This window comes from Oenanthe melanoleuca, unplaced genomic scaffold, assembly GCF_029582105.1.
Source record: "Oenanthe melanoleuca isolate GR-GAL-2019-014 unplaced genomic scaffold, OMel1.0 S001, whole genome shotgun sequence".
NCBI lineage: Eukaryota > Metazoa > Chordata > Aves > Passeriformes > Muscicapidae > Oenanthe > Oenanthe melanoleuca.
In genome coordinates this window covers 2,001,069-2,021,177 of record NW_026612650.1, presented here as the reverse complement: position 1 = coordinate 2,021,177, position 20,109 = coordinate 2,001,069, and positions in this window count along the sequence as shown.

The window sequence follows — 20,109 nt, the reverse complement described above, 5'->3', positions numbered from 1 at the left end:
CACAATTACTGGATGACATAATGTATTCACAATTCCAGTTGCAGTTGGGGACCACCCGAAAAGGGCATCCCACCAATTGTGGCTTGCATCCTGCTTAACCCTTTGTAAGACTCTATTTATTTCTTGGACATCATGGTGAACAGTGACTAAAGTCTTTTGCCCGCTCTCTTTGATTTCTTCCAAAATTTTTGCTAAGTCTTGATGTTTTACCAGTTGCTTTACCAATGTAAGGTTCATTCCAGTGGGCGTAGGTGATAGTTTGTGGTATGTCGTGTAGTTAGACCTTATCAGCTGGTGGGATGTAACTGGTGACGAATATGAAAAATCACATCCCATAATTTTAACGAAATTACAAATAGAGAAATTAAAGTTATTCTTAACAGGCAGAGTTACATTCTCATTGTCTATGTTCACAAAAACACAAGTGGTTCTTAAACATACACATCCTCGGCCAGTATATATAAGCATAGTCTTTTGATCAGCATCTGGATGAATTTCAAAGTGGCATACACCCTGCTCGGTGTCAAGGCATACGTCTTGAGCATCAATTGTATTGCTTTCACAGATAAACCCTTGTTGTTCTCGAGTAACACAAGATTCTACATTCACAGTTTGCCATTTACCATTTACTGTCCGGGCCCACGCCCTATGCTCTGAAGGATACAACACTGTCCCCTCATGATTGAGTCCCAATGCAATGATGGAATGAATATCATAAACTGTGGCATTACGTATGGTAAGCACGAAGGTAGTTGCCATATTAGTAACAGGATCATAGGTGAAATTTACTAGAGTCCACCAGGATTGGAATTTTCTTTCAAAATCATTAGCATTGTCTCAAACAACTTTTCAGACCTCAATCAGAAAAGTGCCTTCACTCCCTTCTCTTATAGCCAAGGCAGCTGTGGACTGGATCCATAACTGCGCTTGTACACAACTGAAAGCTAAAGACACATTATCCTGAACCGTGCTAAGTGCGTCTATTATTACATTATGGTCCTCGTCCTCAGTCTTTGCCCAGTTTGGTAACACCTTTGAAACCTGCCACTGACTATTTCCTAATGCCAATAAAGATGATTGTAGAGGTTGTCCCAGTTTTGTCAAATCATTTGTTGCAGTTGCTAGCTTATTTGCTAGTGTTTCAGAGTCAATACCATTCAATACTCCTAATCCTGCTCCAAACATTCCCGTTAAATCTCTTCGCATCCTATCCCTAAAGTGTACTTGCTTCTGTAACCATGTTGTCTACCCTTCCAGGGATGGTTTTAGGAAGGAGGAACAGGCTGGTTGAATCTCTGAAATATTGGTTTGTATTAGCAATTCAACACGCTTGAGAGACCATTCTGGGTTGAATAATAATTGCTGTTGTCCTGTATTTCTCACTATATATGAGCCTACCTCATAAATCATAAGTTTAAGTTCGAGTGGCGTACTCTGAGTCTGAATCTGAACAGGTTCGGTTATGGTATTTATTCTAAATTTAAATGAGAGCCCAAGACTTCTATGAGACCAAAGGCATACCACCTCAACAGTCCTATCTAATGTAAAATTATACCAACAATCTGGCTCACTGCGTTGGTTACAAATCTCATTATGTCCGTTTGCAGGGGGAGATGACACACTAATTTGAGCTGGTTTCTCATGGGTAGTTCCATTAATCATTCGACATCCTATTCTGATGGTCTCTCCTACAGTCCCTTGAAGTGACCACAACCCTTGTTTCTGCCATTCTTGCTTTTCATATACCTGGTTTCTATGCATGACTACAGTTGACAAGTTCAAATTTTGTACCTTCCCCATATATCCGGTAGACTTAACAAAAGCCTGGGACCAAGGCCATTCAACATTGCTCTGGCTAAAGGTACTTTTCAATTATTGGAATATAATTATACTTACAAACAAAACAATTAAATTTCTACATCCTGAATCACCGAACACCTCTAACTGTAATATGCTCATTTTGTTTGTGTAAAATTGAGCTTTAGTCCGTTATCACCAGATATTACTTTCCAAGGAGCTTCTGGAGCTTTCTTCACCCGAGAATGGTGGATCCAAGCGCTCTGTTCCTTGATCTTAATTGCAGTGAAGGTAGTGAGTAGCACCTGGAATGGTCCCTCCCACTGTGGTTCGAGGGTTTTTTCTGTAAAAGACTTAACATATACATAATCTCCAGGCTGTATATTATGCACTGGTCCATCCAGACCTCTGCCCTGAGTTCCAGCCACATGTTTTTCAATTTTTCTGAGCTGTTTGCTCAAAGCCACCATATAGGTGGCCAGTGTCTCCTCTCCAACTTGGGTAGAAGTTCCCCTTTGCACTCCATATGGCCTCCCGTAAAGCATTTCAAAAGGACTTAACTTTTCTTTAGTCCTTGGCTTAGTTCGAATTCGCATCAATGCCAATGGGAGTGATTGGGGCCAGGGCAAATTAACTTCTTGTCCTAACCTCACAATTTGCTGTTTAATTAAATGATTCATTTTCTCTGCTTGGCCACTGGACTGAGGATGATATGGGGTGTGAAGTTCCCAATCTATGCCCAAGTGACGACTAATTTGTTGCACTATCTTTGAAATAAAGTGTGGTCCTCTATCTGAGGATATAGTGGCTGGAACTCCAAAGCGTGGTATTATTTCTTGTAACAGCACTCTAGTTACCTCCCATGCTTTGGCAGTTCTAGTTGGGAAGGCTTCTGGCCACCCTGAAAAGGTATCTGTCACCACCAATAAGTACCTATACCCCCCTTTTCTTGGAAGTTCTGAAAAATCAATTTGCCACTGCTGCCCAGGCCCCTGGCCTCTTCCAATTTGACCAAGTTTTGGTTTAGGGGTATTCTTAGGATTAGTCTGGAGGCAAAGGTCACACTGCCGAGTAACTTGGGTAACAACAGTATATAAATTTCTAGCAGTAATCTTTTCAATTAGATGCGTATATAGAGCATCTGCTCCCCAGTGTGTTTTCTGATGTTCCTTTTTAACTAGGGACCATAATATGTGGGAGGGGATAACCAGTCTCCCTTCTGTAGTGACAGCCCATCCTTCCTCATTATATGTTCCTTTCTGAGCCTCAATTAATTCCTTATCTTTTTTATCATATATCGGCTTACCTTCAAGGGATATCTGTCCGTCTGGAATCAAGGTTGCCTCAATTGCTATCTCACCCTTTGCTGCCTCTTTTGCCTCTCTGTCCGCCAGCTCATTTCCTTCTTCCAATTCTGAGCTCACCTTCTGGTGTACCTTAATGTGCATAATTGCTACCTTCTCAGGCATCTGGACTGCTTCTAATAATCGCATTATTTCTTGTGCATGTTTTATGTTCTTTCCTTGTGAATTTAACAGTCCTCTTTCTTTCCAGAGAGCTCCATGTGCGTGCACAACCCCAAATGTATGTCTTGAGTCTGTATATATATTTATTCTCTTCCCTTTTGCCATTTCCAAGGCACGGATCAGGGCAACTATCTCAGCCTTCTGTGCAGAGGTATCTGTTGGCAAAGATCCAGATTCTAGTACCTCTTTACTGGTGATAACTGCATACCCAGCATATCGCTTCCCACTGATGACGTAGCTGCTTCCATCAGTAAACCAGATTTCTGCGTTGTCTAAAGGGGTGTCTTTCAAGTCTGGTTGGATGGAGTAGGTGGCTTCGATAGTCTCCAGACAATCGTGGTGTACTGGTTCTCCTTGATTTCCACTGAGAAAAGAAGCTGGGTTAACAATATTAGTCACCACTATTTCCACATCATCTTGTTCCACCATAATAGCTTGGTATTTCAAGAACCTTTGTGGGGAAAGCCAGTGCCCCTCTTTTACCTCCAATACTGCAGATACTGTGTGAGACACCAATACAGTCATTTTCTGGCCCAGGGTGAATTTGCATGCCTCTTGAATATTCATCACAACTGCTGCCACTGCTCTGAGGCACCCTGGCCATCCTTTGGCTGTTGCATCCAGCTGCTTAGAGAAGTAAGCAACTGCCCTTCGGTATGGCCCGAGGTTCTGTGCTAGTATTCCCAGGGCAATCCCCTGTTTCTCATGGGAGAACAAAAAGAATGGTTTACTTACATCAGGAAGTCCTAGGGCTGGGGCTGACATAAGAGCATCCTTTAATCGACAAAAGGCTTGAGTGGCCTCTTTAGTCCACTTGAGATCTCTGCTGCCATTTGCCATAAGCATGTACAGAGGTTTAACAAGCAACCCATAGTTGTAGATCCACAACCTACACCATCCTGTCATCCCTAAAAAGGTTCGCAGTTCCTTTATTGTCTAGGGTTGTGCAGTTTGGCATATTGTTTCTTTACGCTGTTGCCCTAAGGTCCGTTCTCCAGCACTAACTTCATATCCCAGGTAGATAACCTTCTGCTTCACCACCTGAGCCTTTTTCTTTGATGCTCTATACCCCTGGAGTCCCAAAAAGTTTAAGAGACTCACCGTCCAGGCCACACATGCTTCTTCCGTCTTAGTGGCTATTAGAAGATTGTCTACGTACTGCAGCAGCTTTCCTTCTTCTGGGGGGGCCTCCCAGGCCTCTAAGTCCTTGGCAAGCTGCTCTCCAAACAAAGTAGGAGAATTTTTAAACCCTTGGGGAAGTACTGTCCATGTGAGTTGAGTTCTCCGTCCAGTTCTAGGATTTTCCCATTCAAATGCAAAAATTTTCTGACTGGCTTCATGGAGAGGAGGCAAAAGAAGGCATCATTCAGGTCTAAAACAGTAAACCAAGTAAACTCTGGTGTTAAGCATGTTAATAAAGTATATGGGTTTGCCACTACTGGATAAAGATCTTCAGTTATCTTATTAACAGCCCACAAATCTTGCAACACCTGGTATGACCCATCAGGTTTCTGAACGGGTAAAATAGGAGTATTAAACTCAGATTAGCATTCTTTTAGTAATCCTAATTGTAAGAAGTTCTCAATCACTGGCCTAATTCCTTCGCTGTCCTCTTTTCTCAAAGGATACTGCTTGATCCTAACTTGTTGTTTCCCTTCTTTGAGTTTAATTATTATAGGAGGTGCATTTTTTGCTCTCCCTGGAACATTGGAAGCCCATACTCTGGGGAACACCTGACTAATTATTTCTTCTCTAATTTCTTCTTCAATTTCAATGATTGTCAATATTAAGCTCAACACTTCTATATATTTTTGGTCATTTACCTCCAAAGTAATCTCCCCATCCTTAAATACAATGGTCACTTGTAATTGTTCCAATAAGTCTCTTCCCAGGAGCGCCTTTGGGGAATTTGGCATGTATAAAAACTTATGAGTGCCCCATTGTTTCCCAAATTTATATTTTAGAGGTCTACAAAAATAAGCCTTTTCAGACTGGCCAGTAGCTCCTTGTACTGTAACATAATCTTTTCCCACAGGCACCAGGGCCTTATTCAATATTGAATATGTCGCTCCTGTATCAATTACAAACTCTACTTCCTTTCCCTCCTCCCCCAGCTCCATTGTTATAACCAGGGGATCTGCTGGGGGTTGATCTCCCAGTTCCCTTCAGTTTCCTTTTGCATATGCAATCACGTCTTTTTCCTTGTCCCTCCTTCATTTAGGGCATTCATTCTTCCAGTGCCCCAACTCTTTACAAAACGCACACTGATCTTTACCCAATCGAGGTGGGCCCCCCTGTCCCCCTCGTCGACCCTGCCCATGACTTTGTCCTCCTCTTTCTTCTCTCACCTCTGCCACCAATTTCCTCACATTTTGCTTATATCCCTCTTCTCTATTGCTAAATACTCTCCATGCCTCATCTAGTAAATTCTCTAAATTCCTTCCCTCAGGCCCTTTTATCTTTTGAAGTTTACGCCTAATATCTCCCATAGATTGACCCAAAAATAAATTCACTAGTTGTTGAATCCCCACTTCTGCTTCAGGGTCTAGAGATGTATTGCGACGCATTGCATCCCTTAATCGATCCAAAAATTCACATGGTGTTTCAGAGGGACCCTGTTTAACAGCATATAGTGCTGACCAATTTATAGTTTTAGGTATTGCTTGTTCCATCCCTTTTGCTATCCATTCTTGGGAGCTTTCTAACTTTTGCATTTCTGCTGTCCTGTCTGGATCCCACTGTGGATTCTGGAGGGGGATATACTCCTTTACGTCCTTTTGCTGGGCCTTATAATAATCCTCTGCTAGATCCCCTGCTGTTTTCAGGACTAATTGCTTTTCTGTTTCAGTTAATGCATCCAGCAATAATTGTATATCAGACCAATCTGGATTATGTTGTTTTATAATATACCGCAAACGCTTTGCTGTAGTTATTGGGTCACTACGGTAGTTTTTAGCAACTTTTTCCCATGCTTCTATATCAATAGTAGAAAAGGGTACTTTTACTAGAACTCTCCCTCCTTCTGGTCCCACAGCCTCTCTCAAAGGGAGTTGTAGCACCTTATTTCTCGTCCTAGAAGACACAGGGCTTCTGGGAGGAGAATGGGCTGGAGTATGTATTCCTTCTGAATCATCATCTCTCTGTCGCCGAGTTTGAGGAGGAGATTTGAATAGGTCACTCATATCCTGTTCCTGCATATCCAAATTGTGCATTTCGTCTAATCTGGTACACCGCTCACCTATATCACATGCTGAACAACATCTTTTAAGTTTCCCTTTATTTGCTTTCCTTTCCTTCTCAAGGGCTAAAACTAAAGGGTCAGAGGGTGCCTTAATCCCACAGTCTCTCTGCCATTCAGGGTGGTTTCGGAGAGAGAAGAACATATCACAGTAGGAGACCTCAGTCCATTTGCCCTCTCTTCTTAAAAACAGCATTAGTTGCAGCAGAGTATCATAATCTAAAGTCCCAGTGGGTGGCCACCTTACTCCGTGGTCTAGTCTATAAAGTGGCCACCAATGGCTACAATATTTAATTAGGGTGGATTTATTTTCACTGCCGCCAGTTCCTGCAACTTCTTTCCAGTGTGTTATAATGCACCCTAAAGGGCTGGCTTTAGGGACTTCTGTACTCTGTGTAGATCCCATTCTTCTCTTTTCGTCCCCTGCCTACTTTACACCTAAACTTTTCCTTACTGAACTTTAGAATTTCCTTCCAATCCCCTTCACACACAAAATACCAACTGCTGGATCAGTCAATTTGTTTCCTTTCTCTATCTGGCTGTCTATTAGGTTCACAAATCCCAAGGATCACGCCCAAACCGTTGGAAAGGGGACCCCTTTTCACTCGTCTCAGTACACAAACAAAGCACACAATGTACCGACGCAGCACACTCGCTCTTGTACGAACACAGCACACTTATTATTCATATGTTTTACTAACAATCATTATATTCTCAGCACAGTTACAGACCCGCTCGCATCACGCCGCACTCTACACAACAATTCTGCCTTTCTGAAGCAAATACCCCAGACTTACTTCCCTCCTGGGTACGTCTCACTCACTCATTCATTCACTTTGCTCACAATGTCCGGACTCCAACACACACACACCACCTCAGCTCCGATGACACGGGAGCAGGAATTCACTCGACCCGCGTTCGAGGGTCACTCCACGGCTGCTCTATCAGTCAGCGAATTCCTTCACCGGCCCTCCCTCCCTCCCTTCTCGACCCGGGGATTAAGGGAACGGAGCGGCCCCACCGGTGTTCGTATCCCTTCACCGGTAACCCCACGGGTCCGCTGCTTGCAAGCCCGACCTACCCAGGGACTTTGTTGTACGCAGGACGTCTCCTGCGAATTATCAACAGCCCTCCAATCACGCGTGCATATGTCTTACAAGCCCCCCAGAATTAATACGTACCATTTCATCCGCCAGCCAGTGGTCCTTTCTGTCGCTGCAGTAAGCGAGCCAGGGTCGGGGTCTCCTCCAGGAAATCCTGGGGCGCGCCATGGAGTTGTCCGGCCCTCAGCTCATTCCTGCAGACAGACAGGGAGGTCCCATCTGGGGTGCCAAATGAAGCGCGGAAAATAGACTTCACAACCCGTAAAGTTGTGGAGTAGGTACGTATTTTATTCAGCGCTGGACGCAGGGGGAGAGCATCCTCCCAAATCCTGTGTACCTTACATGCTTCTAACCTTCTATTTATCTAGGAAGTACATGCATATTCTAAATCGCCTATACATATTGATTATCTGCCCCGCCTGTTTCCCCGCTTTGTATGGAAATTAGCTGCATATTCATTGCGGCTGCATAGTTTATTGAGTCGGTGGTCTTCAAATGAGTCTGTGGGCAGAAAACGATGAAGTAAAAGTCTTCCTCACTAATTGAACTTTTCACCTTGTCTTTCCACACATGCGCTTGTAGTCTCTTGGTCGCAGACTTTGCACTTTTATGGAGAGGGACACTTTCCTATACTTCAGGGGTCTTTTATTGTGCATTCTTTTCCCTATTTAAGCACACAGTGACTGATACTATAGGTTATACATCGTGCATTCCTTTCCTTATAAGCACACAGTGACTGGTACTATATATGTTATACTCTTCATTCTATTTAACCCTTAAATCCCCTGTTTCATTTCAACTCCAGTTATGGAGAAATACATCAAAGAGCTTCTGAGAAATTCACATTCCTATTTTGAAGGGTTTATTCTATACTGTTGTCTTTAGAGCAGAGGTGATTGCAGCATTCAGTGATTGATACTGATCCAGGGTCTCTCCTCAGGATTTCTGGCCTGCTCAGAGAAGTTGTGCCTTGAGGTCTTGCTCTACATTCCCTAGGCTGCACTCAGAAAAAGAGATGGTTTTTCCATTTATATATATATATATTTTTTTTTTTTTTAAAGCAGTCTAAAACTCCTCATTTTTCCCACTGCAATCAGACACACTCCTCAGGTTTGTGCCAGCCCAAGGTGCCACCAAATCCACCCCAGACCTGCCCTGGGCCAGCTGTGAGGGTGGATCATCATCCTAACCTGCACTGGCCACTGCCAGGGGCTGTGGCCATGGACACTGCACTGACCCCACTGCTGGGTTTGGGGGCCACGGCAACCGTGAGAAGTTCAAGTTTCCTTGGAAACACTGGGGAGGACTGGGACATACTGGGGAACACTGGGAACCCTGTGGGAGACACTGGGACGTACTGGGGGTGATACTGGGAAATACTGGGACAAACTGAGGACACTGGGAACACGGTGGGGAACTCTGGGGGACACTGGGCTCACAATGGATGATGCTGAGGGAAACTGGAAGGGACTGGGAATAAACTCAGTTTTATTGGGTGGGACTGGGCTGTACTGGGGATGAACTGGGCTGTATTGGGAGGGCCTGGAAAGGCACTGTGGTTGTACTGGGCTGTACTGGGGATGAACTGGGCTGTACTGGGAGGGACTGCAGGGGTTGAAGGGGCTGTTCCCGCCTCTGCCTCCTCCCATTTGCCCAGGACCCTGCCCATCACCGCCCGCAGCCAATCAGCGCCAGGGATCGGGGCCTCAGGGAAGGTGCCTGGTGTCGGCGCCATCTTTTCTTTTTGCCTCTAACTCCCATCATGCCCCGAGTGCAATAGAGCCCCTTTGGAGTGCCTAAAACTCCTACCGTGCCCTGTGCCCTAAAGTGCCCCATTAGACCCCCCGAACCGTGCATGTTCCCTCCTGAGGACCACAAGTCATGGTATTGAGAGGAATGTTACATTTGTCTTTACAAATAAGTTGTAGATCTGTTGGCAGATAAAGTTAGCACCTAGAGATAAAAGAAACAATGGGAGGGATTACACTGATTGGTAAATGGAAAAAGAGATTTGCCTTTACGAACAAACTGTAGGTTTGCTGGTAAATAAAACTGGGTAACAGAAGATGAAAGAAGCAACGGGGGGGAAACTACGAACTCTACAAGAAATAAAAATTAAAAGGGAGGGTTATACATTAGAGGGTAATGTCAGGTGTCAGGCGTTCCGGGAAGTCTGTGCCTCTCGAGTACTTCAGCCAATGGGGAAATGTGGGGGTCCAGAGTATTCCTCTGGCTTCCTTGGAAGGTTTAAGACCCCCCTGGCGGGGTCCCCAGAGACCCTTGAATGAGACCCAGGTGTCTTGGGGGCTGGATTTGGCTCCTTGGAACAATTTACCAACATTGAGAGAAGAAATGCAAGCCACAAGAGTGAATAGAGTGTAAATTAGACTGTTAGAATGTAGAATTAGCAGATTTCTAAAATGTTTGTGATAAGGGACACGTGGCCAAGATGGAGAATTGGGGGTGTGAATACCTCTTCCTCCTTCTCCTCCGTGTCATCCATGCTGGGTGACACGCTGGCACTTTTAGATTGGATGAGAACAGATCTGGACCATGTAACAAGATTGTATTGTATTGGGGGTCATTTGTAAATACCTAGTACGTAGTTTAGACTATAAAAGATAAGTCCTGCCTCTGCCAGGCGGATTCTGCCATGGACGTCTGGCGAGCAGACTGCTGTTCGCTGGACCAAACATTCCTGAGATAAGCAACAATAAACAACCATGAAAACCTCTAAGAACAGCCTCCTGCAGTCTCTCATCGGCGGGCATTGGAAAGAGCTGGGTTCCAAACCACCTGCATGTCCACCAGAGGTGATCTCAGGTCTAAGGAGACACCTCAGGATGTGACATTTGGCGTCCTCTGGATGGGCTGCAGCCTACAAAGGTGGGTGCGGACCCCTGGACCCAGAAAACCCAGCTCGAGAAGATGCACACAGCTGGAGGAGACCCCCTCAGGCAGAGACATTTGACCACCTGGTTGGTCCTTGTAGCCTGCAAAGGCAGGTACAGACCTCCAGAAGACCGAGCTTCAGAAGAGGCACGCCGTTGAAAAGGACTGCGGAGGAGATTTTTGGCCCTCTGCCAAGAAAAGCCGAGGTCCAGACGCGCGTCGGAGAGGAGGTGTCCCGGGAAGCCTCGATCCTGTGCACTGCTGGTCAGTTTCAGGAACCTCCGAATCGATTTTGGACAAATTGCTTTTGGGTAAGACGGTTCAGATTCAGATACATCATAGGAACAATATAGGCAGAACTCTCAGCCAGGAACAGCTCACTTTACTATCCACTTTGAAAGTTTTAGCTTTTGTTCATCCTGTCTCTGTCACAGAGAAGGAATTCTGAGATTTGCTTGTGTGGGTGAAGCTTCATTACCCACAGGCAGAAACAAATGTACTATTTACAGCAGGATTCTGGCAAAAAGTTAATTGTAATTGATATAAGTCTGTAACTCTGAGAGATGAGGGAGTGAAGGACTCCCGAAAGTGTAGCTTTATCCAGTCTCTCCTTGGCAGAAAGCAATTAAAGTCCCTCAGAGACTGGGGAAGGATTCTCACCCAGCTATGAGCTGGGGGAGGGAAGTTTATGGCTGCCGTGCCAGCAGCAGAGGGTTCAGCAAAGGATTTTTTAACGGTAGCACAAGTTATGTTAGAGGCATTGTCTGCTGAAAAAATAAAGGTTTCTAGTCCTCTGAAGGCCATAGAGGGTCTCTCAGAACTTGAAAAGGGGACATCCAGCCAGCAGCTGGTGTCTACACAAACTGTCTGCCAGCAGCAGACCAGTTCGTCTTCGGACATCCTAGATTCCTCAGATTCACCCAAATTCCTAGAATTACCTGAACCTACCCCTAAATCGGGAAAACTCAGAATGGAGGTTTTTCCAAAGAATTTTGACGATTTAGACTTTTGTTTTTTCAATCCCTCAAAAATGACCTCACCACCAGCAGGGAGGCAATTGCATTCTACCCAGGGAGCGGTGGGGGGATCAAGGGAGGGAGATGAAATGGGACACACGATACCTTATACTTCTACAATGCTAGAACAGACAATTCGTGGTGCTGCGGGAATACACAGAGTAACTGCAACGCCATCGGGATTTCAGATCAGGGACACTTTACCGGCTTTGACACCACTTTCGCGGAGAGGGACGCCACAGATCTCGGAAAGCGGGGCGGGGGGGACAGGAACACGCGCAGCAGCGGGGGGTGGAGATACGAGTATAGAAACCGCAGCGCGATTCATTGTCCGCGGAAAAACCCCGTTGGTCAGTGGCGCCTCATGGGGAACCCAGGCGGAGCGACCCCCAGGGGCGGCGGGATCGATCCCTGACGCGGCGGGCGGGGGAATTTCTCGCGGCCGGGGGGAGGTGGCTCCGGGCGGGATCGGCGCGGCGGGATTCGCGGGGGTGGCACTGCCCATGCCGGGGACGGGCTGGGTCTCGGCTGCCGGCACAGGAGCGGCGGCGGGGCCAGCCACGTCCGGGGGGGACGAGTCACACCCGGGAGGGAGAGCAGGACAGCCCGACCCGGGAGCAGCCAGCGACGCATGCGTGGTTCGACCTGGGCGTGGGGAGCACACGCAGGCGTGGCGCCTGGAGATGCCAGCATCCCCGAACACGAAAGTAACAGGAACAGAACAGAGACACTCAAATGTAGACAGGCATCACGGCATGCGAGCCCAAAAGCCAAAATTTAGTTCACAGAGCAGTGATTCCAGCGTGGCAGGGCCAGAAATGAGTCACCACAGGGCGGAGCCGGCCCATGCCGGACGGAGGACGGGGTGCAGCAGCAGCGGCCCCGGCCCCGGCCCCGGGCAGGAAGCGCGCGGGAAACACAAAACCCAGAAATGTCAGCGATGCAGGGAAAACTGTTTCAGGGAAAGACAGATTCAAAAAGGGAAAAACTCATGCTTTGTAAAGTCAAAAGAGAAAAATTTAACAACTTTTAAGCAATTGCAGGCAGCTGCCCGAACGGAGCTGATTCAAAGAAAACCCGGGCACAGCAGCGTGAGGTCCCCAGCCAGGGGCTCACAGAGAGGAGGGGGAGCGCCGCTGCCCCGCTCCCAAAAAAAAGGGCTTCGACAGTACCCCCGCTGCTCTCCCCTGCCCTGCACGGGTCAAGTGCTGCTGAGGGGAGGAGGAATGGGGGATGGAGAGACACCAAGAGCTGTTTTTATCTATATTGTGGAGAACAAGCAGAACGAGGGAAATTGATAAGAGACTCAGTTTTATTTTCAGTTCTTGTATGTTAAACTAAGGTGTTTGTTTTTGTATTGTTAAAAAGATGCTGAAATTTTAAGAGTGATGAAGGTATTTTAATAGTATTAGGTATTTTAATAATTTAAGGTATAATAAGGTATTTTGTATTTTATTTAAATACATAACATCTATATTTAGTGATTTGTTTTTTCTCAGATATGAGTGGACGTTTATTCTAATGTCAACATTGTGTTTTTAATTTTCCTATAATTAATTGTTTCAAAGAAACCAGTTTCTAAGTATTTGCAATACTGTCAATATAAATCAATAGATTTCTAATTCTTGTAAGAAGCTTGCAGATTTATGTTTTGCAGATTTATGAATATTTTAGTTTTCCCTTCAAATCAAATTGCAATGGATTTCTAGTCTACATTTTTAAAATTATCAATGAAATGTTGTGTGAACACAAATCAAGACCACTTCTAGGATCATCATTTGAATTGTAAAACTTAATTTGAATCAAAATTCTTTTCACATATATTGGAAAAGCAGTATTTATCTATCAGTTCAATTTTTAAGATTTAAATATAATTTCTATATTTAATTTTAAAAAACACTGTAATAAGATTGTATGAATTCTGTATCACAGAATGATTTTATTTTCTGTTTCATTGTTTAATTTGAACTCTTTCAGCATTTTAAGTAAGTTTTGGAAAGTCTCCAGATATATCCTTGAATCAAATGTGTAATTAGTTAAGTTGTGAACTTAATGGTTTTTTGTCTTTCTTTTATTAATTCTCTCTTTTATTTTGGCAGGTCTTTTGTGACCTGGCCCTGTGCAAGTTTTGAATATTTTGCAGAATTCCAGAAAATTACTTGAGCTCCATTCTCAGAATGAATTTCTAGTGTTATGGTTTTCCTGAGTTGCTATCACAGAAGCATTGCAGCAGCTTGCCATGTTCAAAGCATTTTACCCTAAAGAAGAATTTTAGAGAAAATGAGTTGCTAAAGGAATTTGATTTCTTCTTCACCTTGAAATATTTTGTATTGTAGTTTTGTTGTTAAGAGTTGTGAGTTTTTTTTTCTTTAATAAGAAGATGTCAGGGAGTTCTCTTCCAATTAGAGTTTAGGCTCTGGCCAAGCCTTGATTCTAACTGAAAGAGAAAAATGTATAAACCCAGGAGTTTTCTGCATCAAAATAATATTCCAGTCGTTTGGATTGGCAATATGACCTTATTAATATAACAGCTGAAGCTAACCTTGAAGTGAATTTGGTGTTCATTTTCCGGAGATGACCATCTGATTCCTCATTGAATCAAGGTTTGTCAGCTGTTTGCAGACCCTGAGGTGAAGACACAGTTTTTTAAGAGGTGATGACACAGTTTTTTAAAAATTGATGATTATCTAATCTTGTAAATGTATGTTTGATGTTTAAGGTATTGATAATTGCTGTATTGTGTTTTGACTTCAGAAGGTTTAAACTTTGTGTTTGTTTTTTGTTAGAAAATAGTTGAAGGAAAATTCTCCAGTTTTGATCAAAAATTTAGAAACAAAGAAAAATTGAAAAGCTTTCAAAATAAGTATTTGGGGGAAGGGTTCTGCTTGTGTCTCCACAGAGAGAGGACAAAGATGAATGCCAATGAGATACGTGAGGCAATGTCCAGCCAAGACGCGGGCAGATGCCAGCCCTGGAAGTGAAGGGGCAAGCTCACAGATTGAATCAGAAACAAAGATGATGAACTTCTCTCCAGACACCTGACTTGAAAAACTAATAAACCTCTTTAGATGGGTCAGTGGGCCTTGAAAAAGAAGAAATTGAGTGATTTGAAGAATTTAGTCAAGATGGTGATTTGCTCATTGCGGCATCCATGCAACAGAAGCTGCAAAAAGTTCATGACTGTCTGATCACAAAAGTGAAAAAGGCTGGATTGGAAATTAGCACTTCAAGATTTGTGAAATTGCACACTGGAATTTTTCATGTTTGTTACTCTGAAGAAGACCTCTGGTTCATGGAGATTGCTTCATGATCTCAGAAAGCTGAATGAGACTGTAGAGCCTCAGAAAATAGAAATCAGCTCAAAAATCAACAATTTGCAAGACCTACAACAATTTTTTGGAAAGATAAACTGGATGAAACTGATTTTAGAAATCACAAGAGAAGACCTTTCATTTTATTTAATTTTCTGAAAGGAACAGCGATATTAAATTTTCTAAAACTCTCACACCAAAAGCACGAAGAGCTTTGGAAAAGGTTGCAGAAATTTTATAGCAGAAACAAGCACATTGTTATTTAGATTCATTGACTTTTTGTTTAGTGGTGTTGGGAGAAGGAACACAGTCATATGGTTTAATTTTTCAATGGGATGAGTCTTAAAGGGACCAACTTTTGATTATAGAGTGGATTTTTCTATTTTACCAATCCCCGAAGACAATTTTTACAGATTTAAAAATAATAGATCATAATAAAGGGAAAAACAAGGCTGATGACAATGACAGGCAGAGATTTTTTATAATGCATTTACCCATGAAAAAGCAGTGTTTTGATTTGGCACACCAAAATCACTGGATTTGGCAATTGTATTGTTAGATTATACAGGTATTTATACAATTCACTATCTGAGTCACAGGTTGTTGAAAGCAAAATTAAAGTTCAGAGAAAAATCAAAAATGAGTGAGGACCATTGGACGAGATCATAATGTTCACTGATGGTTCAGGGAAAACTCACAAATCAGTAATTATATATCAGAATTAAATTATAGGAAAATAGGAATTGGATGTGGAAACAGTGCAAAATTCACCACAAATTGTGAAATTGGCAGCAATGGTCAGAGTTTTTGAATTGTTCTAGTAACCCCTTGATTTAATTAAAGATTCGGTGCATGTGAAAAACATAGTTAAAAGATTGGAAGGGTCACTTTTAAAGAAAACAAGCAATGACATTCTATATTCATATTTATCATATATGAAAACATTGCAGAAAAACAGGACACATAAATATTCTATTACACATATTAAAGCTCATCATTCCCAGAATTTTGGTAGAGGGAATGCATGGACAGATGGATTGACCATGTCTGTTTTGCAAACCTTGCCAGATATTTTTAAGCAGGTAAAATTAAGCCATGCATTTTTCATCAAAATACACAAGCATTGATTGAATTTTTTCACATTTTAAAAAAGCCAAGCAAAAGAAATTACTTAGTCCTGTCGGGATTGTCAAATGATATAGTCGCCAGTTTTTATGGGAGCAGTCAACCCTAGGGGACTGCAAGGTCTTCAACTGTAGCAGACGGACGTGACAAAATACTCATTTTTTGGAAAACTGAAAAAACATTTATATTCTAGTTGATATCATTTTATGAACAATTTTAGAGAAAAAAAAAAGGGGGGAGAGACAGAAGCTATGCCTCACATGTGATTGAACAAAAGTTTTATTATGTATTAAACTTCTTAAATAGTTCTTTTTTAGAGTGAACTCCACCAATTATAAGATATTTTACAAATGATACAAGAGCAAAGCTAAAAGAAAATCCTTTGGTTTTGATCAGAAATTTAGAAACAGGTAAAAACTAAAGGGCCTTTCAAACTAATCATGTAGGGAGGAGATTGTGCTTGTGTTTTCACAGATAAAGGATTGAGATGGATTCCTACAAAATGCATGAAACCATATTGGGCTCAAAGGCAAACAGAAGCCAATCGTGGAAGTGAGGAAAATAGTTCGCAGACAAAATTGAAGACAAAGGACGTGAACTCATTTTCAGACAAGACATAAAAGATTTAAGGACTGACAGTGAAACATGTTTGTTTAAATGTTGTTGTATCTTATCTTTTTATCAACTATGTTAGATAACAAAGCAGATTTATCAGTGACGCAGCCAAGGGAGAAGGTTTGGAGAAAATTTAGCAGAGACAGCGGGGTTGGACACAATTTGTTTGGGACATTCCAGGCCAGGAAGGCCATTTTCAATATGTCTGGTGGGATTGCCAGTGAGAGAATGGCCCATTCCAGAGGGCATCCCTTCATGGGTGATGCGAGTTGTGACAGCTCCTGTGGACGGATGACATGTGTGGGTTCAATTTCTCCCTGTGGCCTTTTTCAAACCAGAAGAATTAGAAATGTTTTGCTTCAACAAGAATGGACTTCTGCATTGTATTTAATGTTTCAGGAGTGACAAAGAACCAAACAATGAATGTTACTCTGAAACAGGATGTATATAATAATTGTATTATAGTCTCAAACAAACCATCCTTCCAAGTTTTAGCACAGTTACTGCTGGGAACGTTTTTTGTTTGTAGGGACAGAATTTGGGCTGCTATCCCTGCCTGCATGAACTTGTCTGATCATTCAAAATCAACTCAGAAGAACATAAGACAGTTGCAGAAAGGTGTGGCAAAGCTTGAAAAAGTTACTAGATCAAGGATGGATGGTCTGTTTGACATTTTTGATCTTTTACCTTTGTAAAAAGAAATTTTGAAAGTAGAATTTTATATATTAGTGGGGCTTGTAGTTCTTCTCGTCATTTTGCCATGCATCATTCAGTGCATTTGTCATGCCATGGAGAAAGCTGTAAAAGAGATGTTTTTGGTGCAAACAGAGGGGGGAGATGTGGGGGTCCAGAGTATTCCTCTGGCTTCCTTGGAAGGTTTAAGACCCCCCTGGCGGGGTCCCCAGAGACCCTTGAATGAGACCCAGGTGTCTTGGGGGCTGGATTTGGCTCCTTGGAACAATTTACCAACATTGAGAGAAGAAATGCAAGCCACAAGAGTGAATAGAGTGTAAATTAGACTGTTAGAATGTAGAATTAGCAGATTTCTAAAATGTTTGTGATAAGGGACACGTGGCCAAGATGGAGAATTGGGGGTGTGAATACCTCTTCCTCCTTCTCCTCCGTGTCATCCATGCTGGGTGACACGCTGGCACTTTTAGATTGGATGAGAACAGATCTGGACCATGTAACAAGATTGTATTGTATTGGGGGTCATTTGTAAATACCTAGTACGTAGTTTAGACTATAAAAGATAAGTCCTGCCTCTGCCAGGCGGATTCTGCCATGGACGTCTGGCGAGCAGACTGCTGTTCGCTGGACCAAACATTCCTGAGATAAGCAACAATAAACAACCATGAAAACCTCTAAGAACAGCCTCCTGCAGTCTCTCATCGGCGGGCATTGGAAAGAGCTGGGTTCCAAACCACCTGCATGTCCACCAGAGGTGATCTCAGGTCTAAGGAGACACCTCAGGATGTGACAGGGAAAGAGAGAGGGAAATGCGACCGGGAAATTAGGATAAAAAGGGAGGCTGCGTCCTCCAAAAATTTGACAGATCCCAGGGGAATGCCCCATGGCCTCTCCCTTTATTTGAATAAAGCAAAAAGGACTCCTCTGTCCCCATTTTGGACATAAACCTCTGGTGTTTGTGGATTAATTTTCCTTACAATTTGGGGGCTCACCCGGGATATTTCCACCATCCGGGGCGGCAGGCAGCTGGTGGAGCTGAAGGTGCGCCTCACCCAGTTTTGGTGATCAGCTCCCCTGGGTGCCGGCTGGCACCGGGTGATCGATTGGGTTCCCGAGACCATCCAGGAGACAGACGAGTGGCGGACCAGGGGTCCGTGAAGAGTCCGCAGGGAAGGACCACTGAAAATCTCACCGGTGAGTAAAATAGGATCCTCGGGGAGCAAACCTGGGAGAGCGCCCATGGAGGGCAGCACAGGTACACCTGGGAGGGTGCCCATGGAGAGCAGCACAGGTACACCTGGGAGGGCACACATGGAGGGCAGCACAGGTACACCTGGGAGGGCGCCCATGGAGGGGTGCACAGGTGAAATGGGGAACCCTTGGAGGGTAGCACAGGTACACCTGGGAGGGCACACATGGAGGTGTGCACAGGTGAAACAGGGAACCCTTGGAGGGCAGCACAGGTACACCTGGGAGGGCACACATGGAGGGGTGCACAGGTGAAACGGGGAACCCATGGAGGGCAGCACAGGTACACCTGGGAGGGCGCCCACGGAGGGCAGCACAGGTACACCTGGGAGGGCAGCCATGGAGGGTTGGTTGCACAGGAGAAACAGGACACCCATGGAGGGTTGGAAGGGTAGAGCCAGGAAAGGGCCCCCGGAAAGTCCCTTGGGGAGAGAGCTGAGGTCTTGGGACAAGTTGTATATTCACCCAGAGGTAACCATGAAAATTATAGTAAAATATTGTTATTTTATATAACCAGAGTATAAGTTGTCAAAGGGGCTTATAAGGCCATGTTATATAGATGCCCTGGGGGGGCAATAAGTGAAATCGAGAAGGGGTCTCAATAGTCTGTGCCCCACGGGGCAAAAATGGGAGTCGAGAGAGAGTCTCAACAGCGGCGGGTGGATGGAGAGTGTTTGTGCGTTAGAACAGGATTGAAGAGGAGTGTGTGATAGATATGGGTGAGGCAATGAGAGGCAGGACTGGGCATGGATGTGCGGGACCGGGAACACGGGCTGAGGGCTGTGGGGCTGCCGGAGCTCAGCGCGGGGCTGTGCCTGACCCCGCCAGCCCCGGGCAGGGGCGGCAGTGTCCGCTGGCCCCCGTGTGGCTCGGGGTGCCCAGCCGCCTGTGGTGCTGTGGGCAGTGCTCGCTGGGAGCACTGGTGGGGGAGGAGCAGTGTTTGAACTGTGACAGGACAGGCACAGGCTCTGGTATACGGTGTGTGATAAAGAGAGGGAGAACAAAAATAAAGGAATATTTGGGAAATGCAGATTATACATGGAAGGACTGGGATTTTCTTTTGGGAGTTTTGTTTGGGACATCGGAGAGACGAAAGGTTTTGCGAGGGGCTCGGCAGCTGTGAGGGGATGGGCAGCGGGGGGGCTGGACCCAATGCACCTACGGTGAATGGTGCTATCCCCCAGGCGGACCCCCAGTGGGACCCAAATAACCAGGCTAGTTTGGCTCGCCTCCATGATTACCGTGCTTATCTGATCAGGGCAATCAAGTCACCTGCTCCCAAAGCTAACAACGTAGCTAAGGCTATGTCGTTAGAACAGGAGAAACAGAAAAGTCCCTCTCATTGGTTGGAGAGGATTAGGGATGCCTTGAGGAAACATGGGGGGATGGATCCTGAGGGGCCAGCCTTTGACACATTGCTGAAAGTGCAATTTGTTTCTAAGGCTTGGCCTGATATAAGAAAAGTAGTACAAAAAGATGAAGAGTGGCAAAATAAGCCTCTGGAAGAATTGGTTAGAAAAGCACAGCAGGTATATGTAAGAAGGGATG